At 31.1% G+C, this 10,236-nt stretch overlaps 2 long non-coding RNA genes across 2 annotated transcripts; one reads left to right on the top strand and one right to left on the bottom strand.

Moving 5' to 3' along the window:
- Positions 1 to 5,175: 5,175 nt before the first annotated feature.
- LOC121121759 (uncharacterized) lies at positions 5,176 to 6,064 on the bottom strand. The gene is made up of 3 exons (XR_005865565.2): positions 5,878 to 6,064; positions 5,467 to 5,802; positions 5,176 to 5,403 (listed from the first exon to the last, which is right to left on the bottom strand). It is a non-coding gene; the product is annotated as an uncharacterized lncRNA (long non-coding RNA).
- A 65-nt stretch (positions 6,065 to 6,129) lies between these two features.
- On the top strand, positions 6,130 to 9,732 carry LOC139905989 (uncharacterized). Its single transcript, XR_011781176.1, has 2 exons — positions 6,130 to 6,289; positions 6,676 to 9,732. It is a non-coding gene; the product is annotated as an uncharacterized lncRNA (long non-coding RNA).
- The last annotated feature ends 504 nt before the right edge of the window (positions 9,733 to 10,236 follow it).

The raw sequence follows: 10,236 nt of genomic DNA, 5'->3' as shown, positions 1-10,236 counted from the left end.
TGGTTCAGGTTGCAACTAGAAACATCCGAACTTGATGGAGGCTAAATGTAGCTTAAATTGAACGTATCTGAGGGAGCACCATGATCTTAAAAGATTCATTGAGAGCAGCTATTAGAGGAAGAAAAAAACCATTATATCTATCAACAAGATAGGCAAGAAATACTCCAATCTCGATCCTCATTCTAAACTGAGTTTAATAGGAACTTACATTAAAAACTCCCTAAATAAATCCTCAGTATCACTTTCCCTCATTCATCTGCAAAAACACTCGTTGTAACACTGGATACTTTGAGGTTCTCTCCTCAAAAATGATAAATAATGATATTAGCTTTAGACAATGAAAAAAACTCTTTGGGTTAGCAACAAGATAAAAATACTCGTGCCCTCACATATAGTTAGGATTTACAACCCTATCCATGTCTAAAAATATTGTAATTTTCTTCATTTAATGGCACGAAATATAATTATCTTTTTGTACATACCTGTCTGTCTCACTATTTCGAAGATGGAGTTTTGAGAAGCTTGTCAACAATTAAGTTAACTAACTTGCAGTGAGTTAAGTTACTCTTATGAAAGGAACTCCCTTTACGAATAGAAATCCTTTTCCATTGCCACTTTACAATAGAAATTTGAGTTCAACCAGTGTAATTCGGTATACTAACGTATTAATGCATTTAAAATTGTGCATGGGGGTCCATAAACTATGGAGTTTTATATATATTTTTTTTAATTTACAAAAGTATCAAGTACCAATAGCAATATTTAGCTACCTTAACCAATCAAAAAAAATATGCGTATTCGGACCATTCATACTTTAACTAATCAAAGTAATAATAGAGATGAATATAAAAATCAAAAATGTGGATATTAGCTGGGCTGTCACTTATTTACAAAAGTACTCTTTAAATATGAGAAAGAAAAAAACCCTCAACATTAATCTCAAACTCTTAAACTATCTATTATTAAATAGTAGGAATATTCACAAATAAATACAATAATTCGTTAATAAACAATCAAAGTTCAGAACATTAACCAGAGGCAAGAGTAATAATCAAACCAACATATGTGGTGTGTCAACATAAAAGTAATTATGAACAAAAATCAAGGAAATAAGAAAGTCCCAATATATTTTTTACTTAAAAAATAAATATAAAAGCCAATATTTGATAGACACATTTGAACAAATTAGGGTGGTATTATTTTTTTTAATGTTTTTTTAATTGGTGAGATGGAGTTGGGCTAAAATTATGTATAAGTAAATATTATAGTATATCATATTTACTCCATCTAACCAAGGAATCTTGTGTGAAGTCAAAATACATTAAGTATATTTCTTTCTCTAGGAATGATAAGTGCGCGAACCTACACACATTGAGTACAATAAAATAATTTCACCCAAACGAGTGGTCCATGAGCTACGTCGATTCCATGTTATTACTTTAATTTGTGGGATTAGTTGAGATACTAATGAATTTTAGCCATAATTTAGAAACTTTATTTTACCCAAGATACTTTTATTGGTCCCGATTTGACTTTTCAAATATAATCTATTAATTTCTCATAATTTTATCGTGACGATTATTTTGTGCTACTTTAAGGGGAGTTTGTGACACATCCAAAAGGTTTATAAGAATATTTTTGAAACATAAATTGAGGATAGTTAGTTGAAAAATATAAATAAAATCCACACTTAATTTTGAGAAAAATTATTGTAGCTTGCTTTTATATTGACGAACCACATGTATACATTGTACAATCTATATGTGGAGGGTGCAATTGAAATATAAGCATAGTTAGTTTTAGGACTAAACAACGAGGAAGAACATCATATGTGTTTATTATAAATTTTCTATAAGATTATATTTCTTTACATTTAATTTACATTCGTTTCCATAAAATGCCTGGTTTTCATCGTGGTTTAAATTAAGGGGAAGTTTTTGTTTCTCGCTGCACAGGGACAAGAGCACGAGGGGTTTCCTAAATTGTCAGCTTATTACTACCCATTTCCATGATTTGTAGGTTTCTAAGAAAGCTTCAAAGTCAGCAAAACTGTTATTTTGAACGTGAATATTAGAGTGGTGAAACACATTTGCATACTGCTTGGGCTCTACAACACATATAACTAAACTGAATGGGGAGTTGGAAAGAACATTTCATAGACATATCGAGTCAATATAGGCATTGTATCATAAATTTGGAGGATAACTTATGATATTGAAGAATTTTAACTAAAATTTAGAATTTATGTGATTAAAATCCCTCCATTTTGCGTTCTTTTATCATGACGATCAATATTGGCGTTTGAAGTGCAATTTACAGCGATTCAAAAAATTTCTCGGGTGTGAATAATTTGGCAAAAAATCGTAAAAGAAGACAAATATAATATCCCACTCAATTTGTAGAAAATTCAATCAAGCATGCTTTGGTGTTGACCAGATTAAAAATTTATAACTTGGTTTTTCTTATAAAAAATCTTGAAGGAGGACAATTTACAAATGAATAAAATTTATAACCTTCATCCATCTTCTACAAGGAGGGGCATTGAATGAATATTTTTGATTTCACTATTTTTTACTATAATTTATACCTTCCTTACCGAATCAGCAACACATTTTATTCACGAGTAAATATATTTTTTTAAGGTTATATATTTATTTGCATATTTACGTTGTTCTATTATACTTATTAAAATTTATCTCCCAAAGTTTCTCAGGATTACCCCAAGGGGAAATTCTCTTAAATTCCTCCGTTTAGTTATTTTAATAAATAAATTTCATTACTTAATATTATAATTCTATACATCATCAAATTAAATGTTGAATACATAAGAAACAAGAATGAGAACTCGGTAGAGCGAAAAATTTAACCGATGTTCCTTTTTCCAAAACAAAATATAATTTAGTCTCTGAGGTAAAGTCAAAAATTTGCAATGTTGAGCATGTTTAATTTAATTTAATAGACGTTGCATTCATATTTTAATATGTGCTATACATGTACTGGGTAGTACATTAAAATTTGAATACTTATATATTAAAGAATAAGCAATTAGTTACAAAGTAAAACACTTTTGAACTCGCTAGCTAACGTACAAGTCGAGAAAAGGACACTTGAACGTGATCGAAGAATTTCATTCGCACACTCCAAGTAGTTGGGTTCTTCAGGACCACAGTCTACGCGGTCATTAAATCGAAACTTTAGAGAAGAAGAAGGGTTCTGTCAAAAAGGCCAAACTTGACCCAAAAGAGTTAATAAAAATAGACCTGCCCAGCCCCCTCTAGTCCGTGAGGGCCCATGCAAGAGAAGAGAAAAGTCCAGGAAGAGGCATTGCCTAGAAAAATCATTAAGATTAAAATCTAGCATAAAGCAACAAAATGTTAAACACATAAGAAGTCAAAAATGCATGGGATTTTCTTATTGCGGATGGGACAATCATGGAAATGGAGGAAAATGTCCAGCATATGGAAAGAAGTGCAATCGATGTAGAAGAATAGGACATTATCAGAGAGTTGCAAGTAAAAAATAGAGGATAAACGATTTGCTACAATAAGATAATAATAATCGAATGGTAAAATTAAAGCAGTTCCCGATACAGGAGCAGAAGTTTCTGTAGCAGGAATAGAGTTTGTTAAAAATTGGTAAGTTAAGAACTTCTTGAGCATTAAGTTCAGTAAAAAGTGAAGGAAATCTAATTATATGTCGAAATGTTCCCTGAAATATTCTTGTCTAGACGATTCTGTAGAGAACTGAGAATAATTTCAAAGGATTAAAAAAAAAATTAATGGAAGAATTTAGAGATGCATTTTGGGATGAGGAAGAATTAAAAATTATGGAGGGACAACCAATGAAGACGAGTCTTAAAGAAGATTATCAACCATACGCAATTCATACTGCAGGAAACCTATGGAGAAGTGAATAAATAAATAAACAAAATGGAAATAATGAAATTAATAAGTAAAGTTGGTGATAAAGGAGTAGTAAAGTCATCCATTAGTAGTTGTACCAAAACCTTGAGGAAAAGTTAGAATATGTATGGATCTTAAGAAATTGAATGACCAAGTTAAGAGGGCCATCCATCCAATGAGAACACCTTGAGATATAATATCAAGTATTCCAACGAACATTGAGTTTTTACAACATTGGACCCAAAACAGAGATATTGGAAGATAGAACTGGAAGAAAAATCAAGAGAAATGACGTATTTTATGACTCCTTGGGGTAGATATTTTTTTTAATAAAGCTCCGATGAGATTCCTAGCAAAGGGGCACGCATATTTTCTTCCTGGAGATGAGGCATAGGAAACACATATATTTAAAGTAAACAAAATAACATTAAATCCATCTAAATTCGTATTTGCAGAACCTAAATTAATATATTGTGGTTATATTTTAGAGTATTGAAGTGGATCCAAGTAAATTGAATGCTATTAAAGATTTTGCAGAGCTATTATATAAAAAGAAACTGATAAGTTTTTTAGGATTTGTTAATCAATTGGGACAGTTCTCACCAAGAATTAGTGAAGTTATAGGTACATTGAGAGAGCTTTTATCGTCAAAAGTAGAGTATGTGTGGACCAAAAACCAATCTTTATCAAAGAAGGAAATTAAAGAAGTTTTAACTTCACCACCAATATTAGCTCCGTTCGATCCAAGATTAGGAACCAAACTTGAAACTGATGCATCGAGAATAAACAGATTGGATATGTGTATGTCAGAAGCACAAAGTAGAATGTAAATTAATTCAATCCCAATTTTTATCAAGGGATGAAACAAGATACTCCATGATAGAATTAGAATGTTTCGGTGTAGTGTGGTCTATAAAGAAATGTCACATATATCTAGCAGGGTTACCTATATTAAGTGTAATTACGGGTCATAAACCACTTGTTCCTATTCTTAATAATTACCCCATAGATAAGCAAGATAATGATTGACTAATTACATTTTAGTTGAAAATATCAATGCAGCCATTTTAAACGAAATGGATGAAGGTGAAATATCATGAAGTACCAGATGCATTTTCAAGGTCACCGCTGTCTCATACTAAAGGAAGATGAAGAGTTGGATAAACATGTTGAATATCACAAGAGGAGAAGTTATTAGAGCTACTCATTTCAACGATGAAGAAAGATTCGTTAATCCATTAATAAAAGATATTAGAAATGAGGCAATGAAAGATCAAACATATAAAGATTTAGTCAATGCAGTTGAATACAATTGTATAAACGGTTCAGTACAACCATTTCCCAAGATATTAAATGGTTTAAGAACTGAAAATGGTCTTGTTTTTTATTGTAATAGGCTGGTATTTCTAAAAGATATGCAAGTTCAAGTTCTTAAGGGATTGCACAGTTCACATCAAGGTATCGAGAAGACGAAAAGAAGAGTTGCAGACGATTTATTGGCCTGGAACGAACTCAGATTTTATAGAAATGATGATAACATGTAGACAATGTATAGAAAGATTACCTAGTTTACCAAAAGAAACGATGATGAGAGACCCGATATCAATGAGGCCATTTGAGAGCGCGTCTGCAGATTTGTTTGAGTATGGAGGAAAACATTACTTGGTATATGGAGATCGTCTTTCAAGATATCCTTACGTAGAGAAATTCAAAAGAGTTCCACCTTCGGGAGAAGTAAACGTGACATTAAGGAAAATATTTTCTGAACCCCGGATTCCTGTGAAAATAAGAACAGATCAAGGCCCTCAGTTTAGTTCCAGGGAATGCCAGACATTATTGAATATGTGGGAAGTATCATGGGGACCTTCTTCATCCCCTTTACCTCAAAGTAATGAACATCCTGAGAATTTGGTGAAATGTATGAAGAATCTATTAGTCAAAACAGGAGGAAAATGTAGATCTGAAGAATTCTTACATGGAATCCTGGAATTTCGAAACACACTAAGCGAGATGGCGGATCACCAAATGAGATCTTATTCGGTCATCAAGTAAGATCGTGTTTACCTATTCATTGGAAGAGCTATGGTCCAAGACCCGAAAAGGAACAAAAAGACTGTTTGAGGAGAATGGAGTAGGAAAGGGAGAAGGAGAAAATCCGTTATAATAATAATAAGAGGGATTTACCGGAATTGAAAAAAGGAATGGAGGTGATAGAGCAAAATTACATGAATTCGATGGTCGGATGATGACGCACTGATTATTGGAAAGGAAAAAAATACAAAATTAATACCAAGTTCGATTAAATACAGGAAGAAGAATATGGCGAAATACACATGAGCTCGGAGTGAGAAGTTCGAAAAGAATTCGTGTAAGATCATGTGATATATGTAAGTATCAACGTGTAAATAGGAAGTATGCGTAAATATGTATAAATACATGAAATTAAGAGTCAGTCTGTTCTAAGTGTTTGAAGTGTATTATTTATTGATATTAATTGAAACGTAACAACCTCTGCGTTGGATGTTTGATGTCGAGTGTTAAGTCGGTTTTTATTTATTTGGTCCAGTCTAAGGACCTGTCCTATCGGTCTTGGAATTTTTCATTAAAAAATCCATGGCTTATTAAGACAAAAAAGATATAAGAAATATGTATTAAGATTATTGCACAATGAACATGTCTTGCAAAAAATATTATTTTTTTCATATTATACACAATATAATACGAACATATTAAACTGTTAGTTAATTAAAAAATTATATATTCTATTATATAGCGGAATAATTATATAACGAAAACACTCTCATTAACTTCAGGAGGGATATCTTTTGTATGGAACAACAAATGGGACTGGACTAGACCGTAGAATCACAAACGTCACAAAATTAGGCGTACCTCTAATAAATTTTGTTATAAAAACAGTATCTGTTATATATCTTGTCTCTAGGTAATATGGGCTCTAATATTTACATATTTATTGATGCAGAAGGAACAGTTTTTAAATGAGACATTTTTAAAATTAAAATCTTCATTTTAAAATGGAAAACAGGGCAATTTTTTTAATTTTATGCATGAGAAACGAACTAAATTATGGGTTATATACAAAAAAGAAAGGGAAAGGAAACGAGGAAGAGTATATATAATATTCTGTATAATATGAAAAAGCTCCTAATATACATAAATGCAATAAAAATATATACTTATATGTGGCCTGTCAAGACATGAGCAAGCTAGACTCAAGGGTAATAGAAATACAAGATTATACCATAAGGTATGTACGACTGATGTTTGACTTCCAACATGCTTTTTTATAGTGACGTATTGTAAATGGGACCAGACATGAATGACCACAGCTCTGAATAAGAACCGACATAATACAATTATAAACTAAAGCAAAAATTCTTTCATTCCCCCAAATTTATATAATAACCCTATCGTTTACTTCAAGGTGCTAATGAATTATTGAGCTGTATGTATATAAATGAAGATAAAATTCTTTTGGGTTTTTTATTCTTTATCTTGATTGGGGTTCTAGATTGTGTGTCTGCGGAGAGGCTAAATATTAGATACAAAATAGTCTTTGCCAGTTTGTATATAAATATATGATGTAATCATACGTCTTCAATTTGTTTTTACGGAGTACTTCGGATCTTAGAAAATCCAGTCAATCATCTACATGGGACCCTTTTCTTAAATACTTGAAGTGTAGGGCAAGAACTTATATTTAAGAAAGAGATTATGTGTTATAAAAAATTATTTACTGTCATCATTAGAAAAATGGCTTAAGTATAGAATACTTTCCGGTACTTTAGAAGTAAGGACAAAGTTTTTTACGGAGATAAACGAATGTGTAGCTTTGGTTGAACCAAGGACGAGCGATCATTTTCTCTTTGAATGCAAGACGCTCTGCCTAAAATATAACACCATCAGCAAACTTTTAAAGGAACATCTTCTTTTTTGTACCCAGGCTTGTAAGCATTCCACTATCACCCATTATTTACGTTCCGTTCAGTGTTCCAATCATAGGGTAGTACCAGGCTAGTATACATACATAACCTAGAGAGCTCGTTAAATGAAGCTGTACAGTTTTTGAGTCGTACAAAAGTTGGATATTCCAAGTGAGATTGCTAAATTATACTGAACGTAGAAAAACGCAATCGCTTTTATGTATTTTTGGGGCGCCAAAGTTTTTTTCGCCTAAAATTTCTACGGGAAACATAAAAAAATGTAATCTAACGTAAGTTCAAAACACCAATAGCCAATTAAGAATAAATTATTTTATTTTACCAAAATAGAATGAATTAAGTCATAATTAATCATTAAAACCTTTTATAAATAACTTATGACCAACTCATAATAGTACTGAGTCATTGTGATACAATTGAATATTTGTAGAACGTCAACCCACCCTATCCGTAGTATGAATCAATAGTATGCTAGTATAATTTTTCTCGAAATGGAATATAGAATACATTGTCCAACAAATTATAGTCTGATTAATCATGATTAGGCACTACAAATTGTATTTTAAGTATCCAAAATTCACTGCCACATTTATAAAATTAGAAAATTATTGAATTATATTTCTAACACATCATTTGGGCCAAATTAACTCAAATAGATAAAACAGAGGTTTTAAACTACAAGTCAACACTCTCGGCTATTTCAATTCATCCAAGAAATTATAATTCAAAGCCTATAGTTGACCGTAATATCTATTTTAAATATTTTCTGTCATTTTATAAATAAAAAAGATAGAACTTTTGAATAAATGATTTTTCATTAAAAAATAGATTTATTTTAAATAAACGTCGACATGATGACGACATTGAAAAAATACATTGTAACCAAGATTAGTTTGTCAAGTGTATACTAATAAACTTGATTGCAGCTAGTAACGTTAAACAGAATATCAAACTCAAATATCCACTCAATGCGAAGTACTTTAAATCCATACGAAAAATGTTGTTTGCGTCTTTGTTTTTTATTTTTGGCTTTAAAGTACTCTTGAAATATTTAAGAGCGTGAGAATGTTTATCATTAAGTACAAGATAAATTAAGTTATTACTCCATAAGAGGACACAAATAATAATTATGTACTTTTTAGAGTTGTTAATTCACATTAACATGAATATTAATAAAATGGGCGTCTGCAGATTGCCCCTGAATTTGCATAGTCGTATTTCCGGGATACTTCAACCGTGGACATCTACAACCCTTTCAAAATTACTATGACTTATTGGATAGGAATTTTAGAATTTCATTTTTAGCGTTCATCGTTCAAAAAAAAAAAAAAAATATGTTCCGTTTATTGAAAGTACGTTCCATGGAACACTGTTCAATTTTGTGTTCCGTTCACAAGCCTGTTTATACCCTGAAAGAGCGTGATTTTTTAGCTTTTAACCTGGAAAAAGTGGAGAAGATTAGTAATGCATGCTCATTATATCACATCATATATCGTTCTTCCTCAGAACGGTGTTTTATCCCATTGTGAAATTTGACCTTTGTGTTTTAAAACAGATAGTCATTTTACAATCAAAATCTAAAATTCTGTGTTTTTTCAAATTAGTTTTTATTTTTGCTTGATATTTGAATTTTTGTTTTATTCTATGCCTTTGATTCAATTTTAGTGTATTTTTGTTTAAGTGGACGCATCAGTATGTATATTAGGGTGTATCGTAATGACAAAAGTTGGGAATTTGGTATCGCCCGATATTTTTTATTTTGTATTTTATTCCTCGAAGCAAGAAAATAACCATCAAACGTCCAAAAAAATGATCCTTCATTGACGAGTTATGATTTGAAAATCTATAAAATGTCGAAAAAAAAGAAATTTTGGTGTTGTTTCCTTAAAATAATCGATTTAAATATAGTTACAGGATTATAGATGAAACATATTTGTTGCAATAACAACATTTTTAGAATATTTCTTTAACTTGCATTAAAGAATAAGTATTTTATTTCCAAGCATGCTACCAATAAATAAATATTCTGCTTTGATACTGCGTATAACGCGCATATATTTAAATGTGTTTCTTCATTTGTACCACTCAAATCTAGTTTTTCGATACCGAGTCTCGAATTTATTATAATAATTTTGGACTACAAAAACTGTAAACTAAACTTGCACTAGCAATCTCACAAACCTTCACTCTTGTGTCACCTATCATCAAATCATGGATTTCATCGTTGGTTTATGGAATAGTAACCTCAACAAGGCACCATAACTTTCAGCGTCACTCTAAAAAAATTGAAACCACTTATAAACTGTTCTAATCGACGGTGCACAGTCCCCATTATGTTTATCAAGTTCATGTTTATCTTATATTTTTTTGTC

Source organism: Lepeophtheirus salmonis, chromosome 7 (assembly GCF_016086655.4).
Source record: "Lepeophtheirus salmonis chromosome 7, UVic_Lsal_1.4, whole genome shotgun sequence".
NCBI classification, from domain to species: domain Eukaryota; kingdom Metazoa; phylum Arthropoda; class Copepoda; order Siphonostomatoida; family Caligidae; genus Lepeophtheirus; species Lepeophtheirus salmonis.
This window is presented reverse-complemented; position numbering and strand designations above follow the sequence as displayed.